Here is a 17,083-nt window from a genome sequence, read left to right as displayed (position 1 = left end):
GGAGGGAGCCCGGATCATTCTTGATCTGCTGCCTGAAACTTGGCAGCAGGAATCCCGTCCACCCCTCGCACGTAGCCGGTGGAAGGGGGTGTGGAGTGGGAGAAACGCATATCGGCCCAGCTGTTAGCGCGCGAGGCAAGTGTGGCGCTCTCCCCCGCATTGCAGCCATTCCTTCCGCTGGAAACTGAGCCGCCTGGGTCCAGCCGGAGGCGGCGGTGGGCCCGTTTATAGCCGGGGAGCGTGCAGGGAAAGGGGCTGGAGCCCTCCTCGAGCTGCCCACTGTGCTCCACCCGCCGGGCTGGGAAGGTGGCAGGGGGTGACACCAAGCAGAGCAGGGAGGCACTTGAGTTACTTGCCTCCTATATCATCAGATGTCTTTCCATGTGCAATGCTGTCCTTAACCAGTGGAGATGGGTCTCGCAGTCCTGCCTCCTTGCTGGCTGTAGGTATTAGATCTGTAACAATTAACCTGCTTTGTATCTCGCGTGTGCTGCCCTGGGGGCTTGCTTTGAACCAGGGTGACCTGCGGTCTCCAGGCAGTGTGCATTTCTCTGGAGCGTTATGTTCAAAGCAGCCTGCCTGTTCTGGAGAGACCTGAACTGTCCTGCATGTTGCTGGTGTCTCTGTTACAGCAGAAAGAGGCTACTTGCAAAGGGAAAAAGCAGGCTTGCACCCCTTACTGACTGCTGTGTTGTTAGTATCCTCCAGCCAATGTTCCTGGGGACTGTCCTATCTCGCTGGGTTGTCTGGAAAATCTGCCTCTTTCCAGAGTTTGCTATTGACCTGGAAATGCTGTTTTCCGGTGCAAATGTGCTGAGCTGCAAGGCTCATGTGCACGCTGCTATCGAGCAGTGATGTAAGCTGAAATTCTCTTGCCTGAAGGCAGGTGGGCATTTCTTATCTCATCCCAGGAAAACTTGGTTTTAAGGTTTTAAAAAAGTTGTCTCACCCCAAATAATCAGAAGCCTTTTAAGAAGAGGACAGGGAGTGAAAACTGGGCTTCACCCCAGAGTTCCTGTTGTACAGTAGCCAAGTAACTTGCTTGGGGCATAAGATAAAGACTTTGCAGAGTGGAGACTTGAAGTGGTCTCTGACATCCCAGACCCATGTCCTGACCACTTACCTCTCGCCTACACCGGCTACTGTCCAGTCTGGCATGGGTAAAGATCTCTCCTGAAGAACAGGTATCTCCTCCTGCCTGTAAGGAACCTTTTTTTCCAGGGAAAATAACTGGCAAAACTGTCAGTCCTGCAAAATATCTATTGAACGTCACTCTTCCAAGGCAGCGGCAGGACAGTTTTGTTGGAAGATTCCCAAGGAGCTCTGCATTGTCTCGGCCAGCCCTGCCCCTTACCGGGTAAACAGGCGCCCGCGATGAGCAGCGCTCATCCCTGCCAGCCGAGGGGAGGGCACCCGCACGCAGCCCACAGCCGCCTGGCTTTCATCACCCGGCGGTGCTAAAAGTTGTGGCATTCGGGGAGCTCGAATCGCTCTGCAGACACTAAGCTGATGGTCTGCAGCCTCCCAAGTGGGGATGGATGAAAATAACTTATTTCCCAGTCATTCCCCACCAGGATCCCGCCACGGCAGTCGGTTCTGCAGCCCCTTCGATTTTGCTCTTGATACGTCTCCCATCGCATCAAAGGCAGGCTCTCTGGCAGGCAGGGGAAAACGCTGACATTTCGTAGGAGTTTGGAACAAAAACAGATCTTTGCTGGAAGGAGTTTCCATGCTTCGGAATCTTTTTTTGAAGTGGCTTTCATGTGCATGCGATCCTGGAAGTGATAGGAAGGGGTTTCTGGGTGACACTGGTTTGCTCTGATTGCTGACGATTAGCATGGAAAGCGCCTGGAAGATATGTAAGGAGCAGCTTGAATAATGGCTTTGTTGTTTTTGTGTTTTTGTTTTTTTTCCCCCGGCTATTTTGAACATTAAAACCACCAAACCTGGTGATGAGTCCCTTTTTGGCTTATTGTCCAGTGGGTTCAGTCTCCTGTTTTATGTGATTCCCAGTGTAATTTTACACTTTGGGAAACCGAGGTCATAAAGGACAGAGCCAGGAAGAGAAGTTGTTTAGAAATGGGTTTGATACCTGGTTTCTGTATCTTGACGTTAAAAGCAGGTGTTGTAAATCAGTCCAGTCACTGAGGGAGTCATCCTCAATAACCAGAGCGGTCATGTCTTCCCATGTGCTCAAGCTTGTAAACTTTTCTGCTGTGATAAGCCGATTTTCCTGACTCTCCCCTCCAGCTGCAAAAGGGTTAAGCCGATAGGAAATGCTGTTGGGCTTCGTGGCCTTGCTGCTGCACCTGATGCTCCCGATGGAGCTTGGCAATGGAAGGAAACGGAAGGGCTGTTCTCAGCTGAGAAAATACGCTTATCCTGCCCTCAGAGGGATCCTACGGGGCAGCACGTCCCAGTCCCCTCCCAAACGCCGAGACCTTTCTGACGTGCTCCGGTTGCCCTGTCCCAAGCACATCCCACTGCTTTTCCTTGGTGCCTTTTCAACAAACCATCTCTCCTGAGGGGACAATAAGCGTGTCCCACGTCTGCCCCCAGGCAGGTGGCTTTTCCGGGCCTGGGAACGTGGGGTGGGTGGGATGTGTCTTGCCCGGAGCAGCCTTCAGGCTCCGCGGCCATGGTACGGGGCAGGGGTGCCCCTGACCACTGCTGGCGTGGGGGGTGCCGATGCTGGGGACTCATCTCCCTTCCCCCCGACTCTGCCGGGATGTTTCCCCTGGAGAGGATCTGTGTTTTCACCTCCTAACATCCCTGAAAAGACGTGTCTGTGCCGTGCAATGTGGCTGAAAGCATTCGGAAAAGCGGAGCCTGCTCTAGGCTGGTGGGTGCTTGATCTACCAGCTAATTCCTTCTGTTCCTGCAAATCCTTTCCTCTCCTTGCGCATACCCTGCCAGGTGAGGGTCTTGTATCCAGCCCTTCTCCCTCCTCTGTTTTCAAGGGTCCAGTCGTAACTGCTGTGTGTGGTTCCTTTTACTAGAAACACATCTGATCTGCTGATCTTCCTCTTCATTTTTTTTTTTCCTCCTGTGGGTGGATTATTGAATCTGAGATGTTTCGGAGCTTGGCTTCAGAGAAGGGTGATGATGTACAGGACAGGGAGAGCGTGGCCTTTTGGGATGCAGAGAGCTTTCAATCCCTGTCAGTAGTCCCAGTTGGAAGTATTCAGGCCCAGAGAAGCTACCCAGCCCTTGGTGGTAACCACATAGACTGTGTCCTTCTCCGCACAGGGCAGTGGGGAGGGCATGCTGGTGGGAAAGCTATAATGAGCATCGGAGTGCTGAGTGAGCAGGTTTCCCACCACTGTGACTGCAATTAGTCATAATTTCTGCTGTCCTGGAGGCTGAGGTTTGGTGCAGACAAAGGGCTGCAGAGAGGCAAGGGAAGACGTGGGCTTTGGATCCCCCCAGATCTGAGCTAGCAGCTCCGGCTCCGCAAACAGGAAAGCATGACCTGGGGAGACTTCCTGGAGCTCTGCTCGGGCTCTCGCACTGCTTACAGAGGTGGATGTTTGCAGGGATGAACAAAACATTGGCTTGCACAGCTTGGCCTGCGTCAGGCACCCTAGGGCCGGACCAACCCTCTTTGCTCCATCACTGCAGCACAATCCCATGAGGAGCCCACGCGAGCACCCATTTCCTTCCCTGAGCCTTTCCGTGGCCCCTGCTTGCAGGGTGGCACCTCTCAGCACATGGCCTAGAGACCACAGTTGGTTTCTGTATTCCCCTTGGGCCAGGACACCTTGCTGTTGAGCGCAGGCAGCTCCTTGTCCTGCGGCATGTTCCTGCTTGTCCCCTCGCCTCTGGAGGCCCCAGTGCACAATCTCTCCTGTCTGCCTGGCTGCAGCTCGCAGAGGTTTCTGAAGCCTCTTATCTATGGGTTTATTCCGGAGCCGCCTGCATCGTGCTGCCCCCCAACCAGCAGCGATGGGGAAGTGCAGTGCCCTCGCAGTGCCGCTGGAAAGGCTTGCGGGGAGACAGGCAGCATCTCCCTGCTCCTGCGGCCGCGGCTCCTCTTGCTGCCAGGTCCGGGCTGCTGAGCTGGTCCCAGAGGCCTTTCCTTGTGTCGGCAGAGTGGCCGGGCCAACCTGCTGCTCTCTGCACAGTTTATTTTGAAGAGGCCAACACCAGAGTTTTGCTTGGAAAAAACACAGTTTATTCTGGGTTCTGACTAATCCTAACATCTCTCCTCTGCCTGAAGCTTGTTTTTTATACATTACTCAGCAGGTCTCACCCCTGCCTGACTATTCCTTTAAAAGGGCATCGCAGACCTCTCTTTTCATTCATTATTTAAAAGTATTCTTGAGCCAGCAGCTCTTATCGTCCTCAGACTCCGATCTCTGGGCTCCCAGGCTCACTCTGCAGAGCATCCTGCAATGTGGCCGCTTTGGTTTGCACGGATTTTGAAACATAGCCTTTAACAACTGAATCTGGTCCTTGCGTGTCTGTGGAGCTAAGCACGTGGATAAGTCTGAGCTGCGTCTGGAAACAACTTGTCCCTGGCCCTGGGGGCCCCCTGGGCTGCAGGGGTCCTTCCCCAGGCCTGTTTGCAGCGCCAGGGGGTCAGGACGGCGTAGGAGCTCTCTGAAGGCTGGGCTGTTTGCCCCGTGTCCTGCCGGGGGGCATAAGCAGAGAGGTTAGTCGGGAATACCTCGACTACGGGCAGCGACAAACAGCAGTGCCCGTGTGCTTTTATTTGCTTTGCTCCTTGCTTTGCTCAGCAGTAAGAGAGTGATGTAGAAACCCCCTCCTCCTCTGGGGTCAGCTGCAACCCTCTTTGTTTTAGAGGGATGACGTTTGCTTTTGGTGAGCTAAAACAAACTACCACAATTATCCCTAGGAGACGGAGAAACTGCTGCTAAGCCGTCAGCAGAGGCGGGACGCCCCCAGGCAGGGCAGCGCCTGGCGATGGGGTCCAGCTGCAGCGTGGGGCACTGCAGGGTCTTCATCTGGCTCGGCCACAGGAGGTGTTTGTGTGCGATTCAGTCGGCCTGTTAATTATTACCTGCACCGCTCCAGCTCGTGAAGGCACTCTCCATCGGTGCTAGCTGCTGCTGTGGACCATCCTGCGGCAGGACCCTGGCAAGGCTGCTCCTGCCACGCTGGGGCAGCGCTCACGGTCCTCCCCGCGTCCCCCTTGGTGGCTCACCGCTGCCCGGGCCTGGGGTGCCGGTGGCAGCTGTTTGCCAGCGGGGCCTCTGCCTGCTTGGCGCCGTGGGCTTGCAGCTAGGGTCGTGCCACGGGGCGGTCTGGCCGGCCAGGAACCGGGGCCGACCGCTCTCCCAGCATCGCGGCCTGTGTGCACCTTTTCACTAGGTTTCTCTCTGCTTTTGGTTCCCTTCCTTTGAATGGGCATATCTGTTTAGACCTTGCTTTCGGTGAATGGGCCAAGGGAGAGCTGCCTGACTTTTAAAATTATGGAAAACGTAACAAGCTCTTCTAAACCCTCCTTTATTCTGGCTTTTAAGCACTTTGCATGGACTAGCTTTGCAATGCCTCTGTTGGAAACAGCGGGAGAATTGAGGCCGGGAGCAGGGAAGGGGCTGGCGAGTCGATCAGGGGTCGCTGGGGAGCCTGCTGCCCTGACCCCATCCCGCAGCGAGGATCTGCTTCCCCATGCTGCAGATGTGCCTGGAGGCGTCCCAGCCATGCAGGCGAGGGGCTGCGTGTCCGCAGCAGGACGCCGGATGCCCGCTGCACTGGGTGGCAGCAAGCCGGCTCCGCGTCTCCTCCCTGCTTGCAGCAAGCTCCTTCTCCTCGCTCCGGAGGTGTCCAGCGTGCCTGTTGCCGCCACGCTCGCGGGTGATCTGAGCAAGGTGTTCCCGTCACGTTTTTTGCAGAGCGCTTTTAAAGGTGCTCCCCTGCACCCCTCTCCAGCCCCTTGCCCCGGGCTGGCCGCGGAGCCTCGCTGCTCGCGGGCTGCTCTCTCCCGCTCGCTCCGGAGTGCTGGGGAGACCCTCCTGCCGGGTAGCACCACGATCGGGTGATCGGTTGCCTGGTTACGCTCTCCCGGGGTTTGGATGCGGGAATCTGATTTGTGCCGGCTGGCAGCAATCTCTGTCGCTGTCTAAGGGCCATCTCTCGTCAACCGGTGCCGGGTGCGGGACTTCCTCCGGGGGGGTTGTCTCGGTCTGCGAGCGCCCAAACCCCCAAGCAAGCAGGGGAGGCAACCAAGAGTCGCGTTTGCATCCCAAAAGGAGACGCCTCCGTAGGCCTGGTCCCTGCTGCCTTGCTCCGACCTAATTGCGGTGCGATGGTGAGTTGTGCCCTGGCCGGTGTCACGCCGAGCGTGCGAGAGCGGCCCCTGGGCCGCTGGGCGAGGTGCGCGTCCCCTCCTCGGGAGCGGGGTCGCAGGTCTGGGCTTGCTGAGGTTGCTGGCGCTGGTACGTCGTGTTTTGCCCCGCCGCCAGACTCTGACGGATTAGCTCCTAATTTAAAGCAGGCTCTCTCGTCCGAGGCCTCCCGGCTCCGAGGGGCAGAGGGCAGCTGTTCGCCTTGGCAGGGCAGGAGTGCTGAGCCCCCACGAAGTCGGTGCATGCTCTCCTGCTGCCCCAGTGAAGGGCTCCGGCTCTGTGGGCACCTCGAGGGCAGCTGCAGCGACAGCGTCTGGCTGGTGGCCTGTGGCTGAACAAGGGACAGAGAGTGCTGGCGTTCACAAAAAGCCTCTGTTAACAGGAGGTGAGCGTTAGCTCTGGAAGAAGCACCCAGCACGGGGAAGCTTTCCCGGCACAGTGTCTGCACCTGCTCCGGAGAGACACAAGGAGAGACCACGGGCCCCTCTGCAGCCCCTTTGGGTTCAGCAGTTGTTTATGTGCTTGGCTCCAAAAGCTGCCCCTTTCTCCCCTCAACTTTCTGGGCTGCTTCCAGCCTGATGTTTAATGTATTTTCGTGCGAAGCAGAGACCTCTAAAGCCGGTTGGCCCGCTGGTCCTTGGCCCCTTGGCACCGGGAGGTGCGACTGCAGCAGCTTAGCCGGGGCGGTGCAGTTAAGCAGCCTGATCTGCTGGCTGCTATCTGAGGATGTGCAGAGCCAGAGCACGTGGTGCTCTAGAGCTGCACACTTCACTCTGGGAGCGTGGAAGGTATTTTGCAGGAAAGACGTGTCCTACAATCCAACAAGGGCTGCACGGGCTGTTTCTTCCAGCAGCAATGCTGGTTTAAACAGCTTTGGCCCCTCCGACGTGCCTGGGGGCTGCGTGGGGTCTGACCCCATCCCCCTGCCCCGCGTGAGTTATTGCTCATCAGGACTGGTGCCCTGATGGGGTTGTACTGGGCAGCCCCCCACCAGCAAGGCAAAGGGGTGGAGAGGGAAGGCTCCTCGCGCTCTGCTGCAGCCCTGCAGTCAGCTGCCGCCAACGGGAGGGTTTCCACCACCTCCTCCAGGCCTGGAGCCGAGCTCTGAGCATGGGCATCTCCTCGATTTGGCCTGGGGTGACTTAGCTACAGACCAGCACCCATCCCTCTGGGCAACGCTGGGAGGGGGGGGCCTTGCCAGCGGGGCTTGGCCGGAGCCGGGTCCCACACTTCCCAGTGTGAAATGAAGAGGGAACCACCATGATCTCTTCTTCTCCAATACTTGCTGTAATCCAGTTATGCAGAAAAGAGGCTTGACTGACTTCACTGCAGCATGAGTGATGGTTTCTCGGATGTGCAAGCTGGCGGCAGCATGAACGCGGGTGATAACCTTCACCCCGTGTCAGCTCTGTCAGCCTGTAATTACACTTCTCTCCACCCTGGGCTCCTATTTCTGTCAGGTTTAAGAGCACGTGGAAGATGTGAAACTCTCCTCTCCTGGAGAGAGTGGCTTGACCAGGACTGGGATGGGGACATTTGGGGTCTTCCTCCTGTGGCCAGTTCCCATGTACCCGGGCTCTCTGCCCTGGCCTTCCTGCACAGAGGGAGAGAGCTAGCCCTCTGCTTGCACTGAGCTGCCCTCTGCTCCTTTCCCCTGTCCGTGGGGTGGCAGAGGACTCGGAGAAGCTCCTTCTGTGCAGAGGGCCAGGCTGGTGGGGAGAGCGCTGGTGCGATGGCCGAAGCGTTGGTGTGAGGCAGGAGGGCTTGGAGAGAGCGGCTGGAAGCATGGCACTGCTGCTCTTCCCCGAGCTCGGACTTGCTGCTCGGTTGTTCTCTGGGTGAGTTGCTGAGAGCAAGGCCAGTAGATAAGGCTTTCTGCAGAGCTATTTATACTAGGGGAAAATGTGACATTGCTGGCGAAAGAAATGGGCCACGAGCAGGACCCTTCTCCCAAACAGTGCCGAAAGCAGCCGAGATGGTGGTTGTTTTGTAGTGCCACTAGGCAGGGCTCTGGGCTGTCCATGCTGGAGGGTTAGTGCTAGAAAAACAAGCCACCCCAAGCTGCTGTGAGTGTTGGGCTGGGCTTCTGGAGTAGATGGGGCTTGAGATAAAGGAGGCTCGGCAGACACTGCTAGGGCAGCCTTCTTGCTATTTAATCTCCCTGGTTGCTCTTCTCCCCCTCCCCCTGCACTGGGACAGGGCAAAGAGAAAGGGGTAGCGGGGCCCCTCCAAAAGCTGCAGGCTCCTTCGTGTAAGAAGAGAAGCCAGGGAGCAATTACACCGGGAGGGAGAACGGGTGGAGGATCTTCTGTCCCCTTAGCAAGCAGGTTTCACGTTCATCTCCCAGCACTGATTTTCCGAGGTTATCAGCTAAGGATATGAATTACTGTAAGGTCACGATGAAGAAATCCCCCGGGGATGTGTGTCCCTGCCTTGCCTTGCGCAGCCTTGCTCTGCGAGGTGTGTGGTGTGCTCCGAGGCGCTCCCGTGCTGCCCTCCCGTCTGGGAAGGCTGCACGGAGGCGGCTGCGTGCAGGGAGCCGGGGGATGAATTCCTCTTGTGGGCGCGACGGGAAGGTCAGCAGGCTTGAGCTTACCTTGAGTTCAGCAACGCCTGGGGATGCTGTGACATCTCAGCTGCGATCTGCTCTAGGAGCAGGGCAGTTTGTCCAGCCCTGGGCTGGCGATGCTAACGGCGACAGGGTTAATCGTCGCGTGGGTGCAGAAAGGGGGGCTGGCCAGGGTGTTTGGTGAGCTGGGGAGAGGGTGGATCCCAGCCACGTGGGAGCGAGACCGACCTGCTCAGGCTAATGCTGCTGACCAGGGTTGATGTTGAGTCTAAGACACTCCTTTCTCATCCGCCTGCTCAAGGGGCCCTTGTTTCCAGGGAGGAGATGATTCATGTGCATCAAGTGGCCCTTAGCAAAACTTCCACTGTTATGGGACATTTCCAGAGCTCAAGTGTGATAATTAATGGTTGGCTTTTCTCTGAAACCCTCCGGGCTGGTGCATGCCAAGTTGCTCTGTAACCATATACCCAACAGCGCTGATACGGAGGAGGTACTTTCCAGGCTGGCGTTCCTCAGCCGTTCCCAGTTATCTCTCCCAGCAGGCTGTGCCGCAGCGGGGTCTGGTCCCCATCTGCTCCGCAAACAGCTGGGGAGAAGGAGCCGAGCCCCGCAAAGACTCGGGCAGTGGGGGAGCCCCGCTCTCCGGGGCCGAGAGCCCTCGGCCGTGCCCCCGCGGCACGCTCGTGGTGGCAGCCCTCACCGGAGGAGGAGCGGCAGGAGGCTTTGTGCGCGCCGGCGGTCCCCCCGGCAGCGCACCCGCGCACAAAGGGGCAATTCTGGGAGAGCCGCGCTCCCCCCGCCCGGCGCTTCCTCGCGGGCTGCCTCCTTCCCCCTTGAAAAGAAACCTCCGTGTGAATGGAAAAGGCCTCGGGAACTAGCGCGGTCCCTCAGCACGGATGCTCAGGAGGCCGTCGCCTTCCTCAAAGCCCAGAGGGGACGGTGAAGGCTGGCCCCGCTCGGCCGGGAAGCGGCGCGTTCGGGATGCCGGGGGTCCCGGTGCCGGTGCCCAGGGCCCTCGGGGGGACCTCCCCGCCAGGGCGGTGGCCGCGGCTCGGACTCCGCACCGTGCCGTCTCCGCTGCCGTCGTGGCGTGGGCGAGTTCCCGCGCCGTAGCCCCCGGCTGTGCCCCTTCCTCGGCCCGCACCCCGCCTATTTACGGCTTCCCAGGAGCTATAAATATTTGTTTGCTGCCGGCGGCGGCTCTGAACAGCCCTCCGCAGGCCGGCGGATTGTCTTGGGGCCCTGCCTGCGCTGGCAGGAAGCTTTTTATTTTTGCTCGGTTTTTATTTTAGCTACAAACAATGGCTGTCACTCCCAGCATCCGATTTCCCCCGTCGCCCCCCTCCTCGCCATCAGCCTTCACCTGGCCCGGGAGGAAACGCGGCTGGGTGCAGGCGGAGGCAGGAAAAGCCGGAGCAGCGGGGCGCTCGGCACCTGGGTGGCCCTGCCTTGGGCAAGCGGAGGGGCCGGGGCCGGCCGCGGCGTGGGTGTCCCTGTGCGCTGCCCGGTGGAGCAGGGGAGGGCTGTTACGGGGCGGATGTGAGACATCTTCTTGTGAGACAGCATCTCCCCAGGGCTCTCTGTCAGGCCATGAGTGTGGACACACGTTGCTTGGGGTGACAACCCCACGTGCGTGTCCTCATCTCTCCCCCCTCCGAAAGCAGCGTCCGTGCACCAGGAAACTCCTGCATCAGCCCAGCTGGAGCCTCTTCCTCCTCCTTGCAGGTTGCTGGAGCAAGACCTGCTTTTTGCTCCCACGACCGAGCACAGGACGGGGAGGAGGGAAGATGGGCTCTGCAGCTGCAGGCTGCGCCGGGACCCTTATCTTTGCGCTGTGGAAGCGGGTCCCCGAGAGGGAAGCGCTCGCAGGGTCTAAAAATAGAGGCGCCCTGGGTGAGAGGTGGGGAGAGGCTGTCACGAGGATGGGGCGCAGCTCCTGCGGGCCGGGGGACCGGCGGTCAGCGGGACGGGGAGCTGCCAGCATCGTGCTTGGCGCTGCTTCCAGGGCGGGCTGTAGCAGCAGAAGAAGCACTGTCACACTGTCCTTCCCGAGCAGCAGCGGCCCCCCCGCCAGCTCTGCTCAGCCGCGGGACTCCTGACCAGTGCCTGTCCCCCCAGCACATCCGAGTTAGCTAACGCTAAAACCATCTGTTGCCACAGCTCCTGGCCTTCCCAGGCTTAAAGACCTCTCTAACATCTTCCCATCCCCTCTGTGGCAATCGGAAAGGCTGGAAACTTGGAGAGGAGTGAGTTGCGAGCATGGAGAGCTGGCCTCCTTCCCCTGCCCTGGGATGCCTGTTTCCAAAGCCCAGCTCAGCCCAGCAAACTGGTCCAATCCCACTGGGTTTAGGTTGCAAGAGAAAGCTCTGAAGAAACCGGCAAATGGGACCTATTTGTTAGCATCAGGGAAAGGCAGAGGGCCGGAGACGTCTCATGAGCAAGGCCATGCCTCGGTGGGAGGGGGACACGGGGTCTTTTTTCGTCTGCTTCACCTGCTCAGTGCGGTGGCCGCTCTGATGTGGCGTTGCCTTTCTCCTGGGGGAGCAGCGGAGCCCTTTGATGTCCTGCTGCTGTTTCCGTTCCAGGGCTTTGTGGTTTCACGGCTATGGTTGACTGAGCCCCTGAGGGCCGGGTTGCGTATTGACACCACTGCTGTCATATCCACCCCAGGAGCGCGAGCCTTGGCCATGTTAAGGCATACACTGCCTTTTGCCCATACTCCAGCTTCAGAGTAGCCCTCTCTCCTGGCCTGCAACATTTTGGGTAAGGTGACAGATTGGTGTGAGGTCTGGCATTCGTTCCTTCCAGGTATGGCAGAAGTAACGCATCGGTTCCCCTGCCAGCCCTGTCCTTGGTGCACTGGGTGACCCTGGGTATATTGCATCAGCTCCCGCTGCCCCCAGCACCATGCCCACTGCCTGGGCAGGGCTGCAGGAGCTCCACGGGCTGGCAAGGCACCGAGTGACCTCTGGGTTCCTGCATGGAGATGGGAGAGCCAGCAGCCTGGTGCATTTGGGGTGGGGAGCCCACATGCCAGATAGAGTTGGTGGCTTGCCTGGAAGGGCTGGACGTGGACTCCCCCCAGAGCTAGTGCTGGTGTCGCTGTAGGGGATTGGGCTGTTCTTGGTACCAAAGCCAGCAGAAGGCAGCCAGGAAAGGTTGCTGATGTCAGCTGGGACCAGAGTTTCTTCTTGCCTGATGTGGGATGCGTGGCTCCCGGGAGGAGGCAGAAGGAGGGTTGGGGTTGGGGCCCACCCAAACTTTGACGAACATGATGGGATCCTGCTATTTTGGACTGGGCGAGTTCTTGAGAGGTCTCCAGTGGAAAGGCACCCACCCTCTGGGCAACAGCCCTTGGCTTCCCGAAAGCTGCGCAAAGGGGCGATGCTGTCATAGCGGTGCCCCTTGAAGTGGGAAGGTGTTCTGCTGCCATTGCCCCCTGCCCGCTCCGGGAGGGCTCCAGGAGGACGGTGCAGGGCTCGTGTTGGAGATGGCAGATAACCAGCCCCTTACAGCCTCCAGTGCCGCTGCCCCAACTGTGGGGCTAAAGGGATGCGCGTGGGGGTAAGCCCCCCAGCCCAGCAGCCCTTGAGCGCTCTCCCCTTGCTTCCTGCAGCCACCTCGCTAACCTTATCTGGGCTGGGAGCCTAACGAGCATAGGAAATTAATTCCTTCCCTTCCTCCGCTCCCCCGGGCACAGGCTCGGCTCGGCGGTCCGCGTGCCCTCCTCTCGGATCACAGGCCCCTTTGACTGGCTCACCCCCCTTGCGTTTCGGTGCGTGTTTAACAAGGGAGACGGAGGGGACAGCTCAGCGAGGGGAAAACAAAGGAGCCTTCAGTACTCGCCCCGCGCTCTTCGCTCCGCGCACCCCGGCTCGGAGCCGTCGGTCAAGGCATTGCTGATGAGCTCACCAGCCTGCAATGCCGGGCGACAAACCTTGCTTATCGGGCGCGCTCGCTTCTTGTGCGCGCGGGGGTCTCCTAGCCCTTCTCGCAGCGCACAGTGCCAGCTTTGTGACTATTAATAGAAATTTATTTGCCCTTTTGCCCTCGGCTAGGCTGAAACCCTGACGCCCAAGCTGGTGGCTGTGATGGGAGAGGTCCTGCAAGCAGTGGGAATGGGGATGCCCATGGGCAGCAGGGCCTAGGCTTCAGCGTGGTGTGCGTAGGGCACGTGCATGGTCCCCATCTCCTCCAGGGGAATCCATGGCCAGTTGGGAGCCTGTTGAGCTGTGCTGCGTTGGGATACCAGGAAGATGTCTAAGTGCCCCCCTAGATCCTTGCAGAGGGCTTAGCAATAAGTGGGTGCTGGATGGACAGGGGAGCACCTTGCTTTTCAACCCGTCCTGTCCCCTGCTAGCCCAGCACCCTGCCAGGCCCTGCAGCTGCATCCTGGGGAAGGCAGGAGGCGGATGTCTCACCTGGCCTGGAAACCATCGCTGCGCTGCTGCGTGGGGAGTGTGCTCCCATCCTGCCCCCGCAGCGCTGGCGTGCAGCACCGCGCAAACATCGCAGGGAGGAGCTGCTCCTCCTCCCTCCCTCACTCTCCGCAGGGGTAAGGAGAGGGCGACGGCAGCTGAGCACTTCCCTGCTCATCACACGCATGAGGCGCTCACATGGCTGGAGCAGCTCCCTGCCCTTGGTGGCACGTGCTGGCGGGGACATTGAGCAGAGTGCCAGTGGGACCTGTGCTCCTCGGCTCCGTACCTGCTGGGTGGTGTTTCCCCAGCTCTGGAGCTCAGCAGCGTTCACGGGGACGGGAAGCCCTGGTCCCTCTGCGGCTGCGCTCTCCTTCCCGCAGGCTGGCGGGTGCTGCCGGCTCCCCAGCCTCGCCTGCTCTTTCTGGAGCTGTGCTGAGGCTCCTCGCTCTCCCTGGGTGTCTACCTGGCCCGTTTTGGCCTACCCGTAGGAGAGGGATGGTGGCGAAGCTGGACGAAAGGGCTGATGTTCATGTTTAGCTTGGCTCTGGGGAGGGAGGAGGAAGCAGAAGGTCTGTGCAGATAGAGGCCTGGCGGCAGGAAGAGGCTCGCGAGCTGCATCCTGCCTCGCGTCCTGGGGCGGCGGTGGGCTGGGGCTGGAGACCGCTGCCTCGCCAGGTGACCCGTGGGCCCCCGGCCCCGGTGGGGAGGAGAGCCCGGGGGCTCGGCTCGGCAGAGCCTGCTCTGCGGCAGACCCCCGTCCGCGATGCTGCCGCAGGTGCTTGGGCTCTCTCCCTCGGCACAGCCGCCTCCGGTGCAGCCAGCCGGGGCCCCGGCGGAGCAGCTGCACCGTGGGGGCAGGTGAGGAGCTGGGTGGCAACCTCATGTCCCCCCCTGCCAGGAGCGCTCAGGGAGCAGGGCTGCCGCTGCTGCCCTCGGTCTCCTGGGGGAGGCACGACGATGGCGTAGGAGCTTTGCCCCCTTTCTGCCTTCGCACGGCGAGGTGCTGGGGCAGGTGGAAGGTCGCTGGTTGGCTGCGGAAAGGAACGGGGACCCGCTCCTGTTGGGCTCCTGTTCAGCCAAAAAGCTTTGCAAAGCAGCCGTTCTTGTTAGCCTGTCCCCGCCTTGCTCTGAACTTGCAGCTGGCTTCCACTTGCTGTTCCCAGCGGACTTGCTCCCTGCTCTGGCCTGTGGCTCACGGGGGTGGAAGCAACCGTCCCCTCCCACGCCACCAAAATCCTGGGTCAAATCCGCAGCAGCCCAGTCTTGGATGGGTGCTGGGCGGAGTGGATGTGGTGTTTGGGTAGCCAGAGATCGTTAACGAACATGAGTAATGAGGATCCTGACATGTCTAAGAGCACAGCATCCTGCGCCGGGTACCTGCCCTCCCTGCCGCCCCTCTCTGCTTTGCTGGAGGAGCAGCCCCACAGCTGTGGGGCAGCTTGTCCTGCCTGCTTTGACGTGCCACCAAAAGCCCGTAGGTCGCATACCTGGCACTCTCAGTTTCCATCACCGGGGATGGAAAGACCCCAGCGGTGTGGGCAGAGGGAGAAGGGGCAGCAGAGGGGTGGATACTGCCCGGAAAGCGTGTCCAGCCCAGTCCTGGTGCTCCCTGTGCGCTCTCCCCTCCTTGCTAACCGTCCCCGCTAGTCAGCACGTCGGAGCTGCCTCTGCGGTCACCCCGGCCTCTCCTCCCACCCCTGTCCCCGGAGACCTGGAGCCAGCTGCAATCCCGCCTCAGCTCTGCTGCGATGGCTTTTGGTTGCTGCCTGCCAAGAGAAGGGATCTTGCTCACGCTTGCACTGGAAGAAACAGCAGCTTGTTCCCCCCCCACACACACACACCCCCTTCTGTAGCCTCCAAAGCTGCAGGTTTGCTGGTGTCCCTGAGCTTGGCCTCTCAGATCTGGGCTGTCTGTCTTAGGCTTTTGATCCTGGAAGAGCTACTGTAGATATCACCAGAGCATCGCTCAATGAGCTGACGGGCCCCGCGGCTGTGCTCTGCCTGGCACCGTTGTCCAGCAGGGCCCAGCCGGGAGGGTGTGCGGTCCCCACGACCGGATCCAGCTCTGCTTTGCCTTGTCTTGCTCGGAGGACGTCAGGGAATGAGACCTGGGAGCAGGGGGGTCGGAGCAGCTGAGAAGCCGGTCCCGGATTAGTTCCAGGGGGTCTGGTTACGGGGCTGGGGAAGGCGCTCGGCCCTCGCAGCGGAGAGGCTGGGCTGGGCTGGAGAGGACTGGGGGAGATGCTTCACAGGCTGGGCAGGCTCCTCTTCGGGGGCTGCCGAGCCCCACTGTGCACTGAGCTCTTCCCGTCATGACGGGGAAAGCCAAGAAAATGCTGTTCCGTGGCCCTGAGCCAGCGGCAGTGGCTGGCGAGTGGCAATGCCTTTCCTTTCCTCCTTCCTTCCCTTCCCCTCCCCAGGGCTTTCCCCTGGGAGCCCTGGCTCTGATCCTGGGCATGGAGACAACGTGTATATTTAGGGGGTTATTTCTCAATGGTTAATCTCAGAGTAAAGTACAGGAACAGGCCTGGGCTGAGGATGCCGATGCGCATGCAAAACTGGGGGTGGGGAAGCTCACAAGAGATTTGGAGTCCAGAATTCAACCTGCTCAGCCCTCCCCAGCCACCGCTGGCCAACACGTTCTCCCCGCGTTGTCAGCCAGCTGCTGCCAGCACAGAAAACACTGCTTTAGGTGACAAGTTTTGTATCCCCATTTTGATATGCAAACACCCAAATGTTCTCTGGAATTAAGCGTTACAGGCAGAGGCAACCTTCCGTGCTGTAAGCGTAATCCTAGTGATGAAGTATGCTTTTGCTTTGTAAAAGCAAGCCCATGAATCTCTGGGCCAAAGAGAAGATCCTCATTGCAATACATGTTCTGCCTGTGATGGTGATTCACTGCAAATTCTTCCTTTCCTTCTTTCTGCTGGATTCTCACCATCTCTCCTGCCTCCTGCCTGCTTTTGTCTCCTGGGCTGACTTAGGAGGCGAGTTGCACTAGCTCCAAACTAGCTCCCAAGAGCTTGGGGGTACCTGGATCCCAGCAGAGCGACTGGGAAGCCGATGAGAGATGGTTTCTGGTGCCGTTCCTCTTAGGTCAGAAGCTCAGCCCATCTGAACCTCTTTGCTTTGGGGCTATTCATAGGTGGCATTAAAGCACCGGTGCTGGTCTGTGGGTCTGTTGCTCCCTTGGGTGGCTCTTGGGGCAGAGCTTTGAAGAGCGAGCTCGAGACCTCGGGCTGAGCTCTGCCTCTTGAGGGAGCCTGGAGCAGGTCGGTGGCTGCCAACCCACATGGCTGAGCAGGAGCTGCCACGCGCTGCCCCTTGGTGCGGGCGCTGCGCCGGGGAGCCTTCCTGCAAGGAGAAAGCGCGGGCGGGCACCAGCACGCAAACAGCCAAGTGCTCTTCTCTGCTACCTGGGAAGCTGGTAGCTAATACTCCTTAATGCAGAGCCGGGGTGGGAGAACCCTGCCTTTGCTGCAGCCCCGTCCCCTCCCCGTGCACCTTTTGGGCTGCCCGCCTTGGGCAGGGGTTTGGGGCAGAGACTTCTTTCCACCTGTCACCACACAGCACTCGTCACAGCGAGGGGGCACCAGGCAGCGATGAGATGCTGTAGCGGGGGACAGAGGCGTAGTTTTATCTGCACGGAAGAAGACGTGCGCTGAGCCCTTTGATAGTGATCCGACAGCCCGGAGAGCTCACGTTTCCGTTAGCGGGCTCAGCAGGCGGTGTCCTGGCACCCACGGGCAGGCGGAGGAGCGTGTGCGTGGGACAAGTGTGCG

The 17,083-nt window shown here is 59.6% G+C and overlaps 1 protein-coding gene across 3 annotated transcripts in view; it reads left to right on the top strand.

Moving 5' to 3' along the window:
• The window catches only part of AFAP1L1 (actin filament associated protein 1 like 1), a 32,216-nt gene that overhangs the window by 2,738 nt on the left and 12,395 nt on the right, over positions 1-17,083 (top strand). The gene's annotated exons all lie outside the window — the stretch shown is intronic.

Source organism: Apteryx mantelli, chromosome 14, assembly GCF_036417845.1.
Source record: "Apteryx mantelli isolate bAptMan1 chromosome 14, bAptMan1.hap1, whole genome shotgun sequence".
In the NCBI taxonomy this organism is placed as follows: domain Eukaryota; kingdom Metazoa; phylum Chordata; class Aves; order Apterygiformes; family Apterygidae; genus Apteryx; species Apteryx mantelli.
This window is presented reverse-complemented; position numbering and strand designations above follow the sequence as displayed.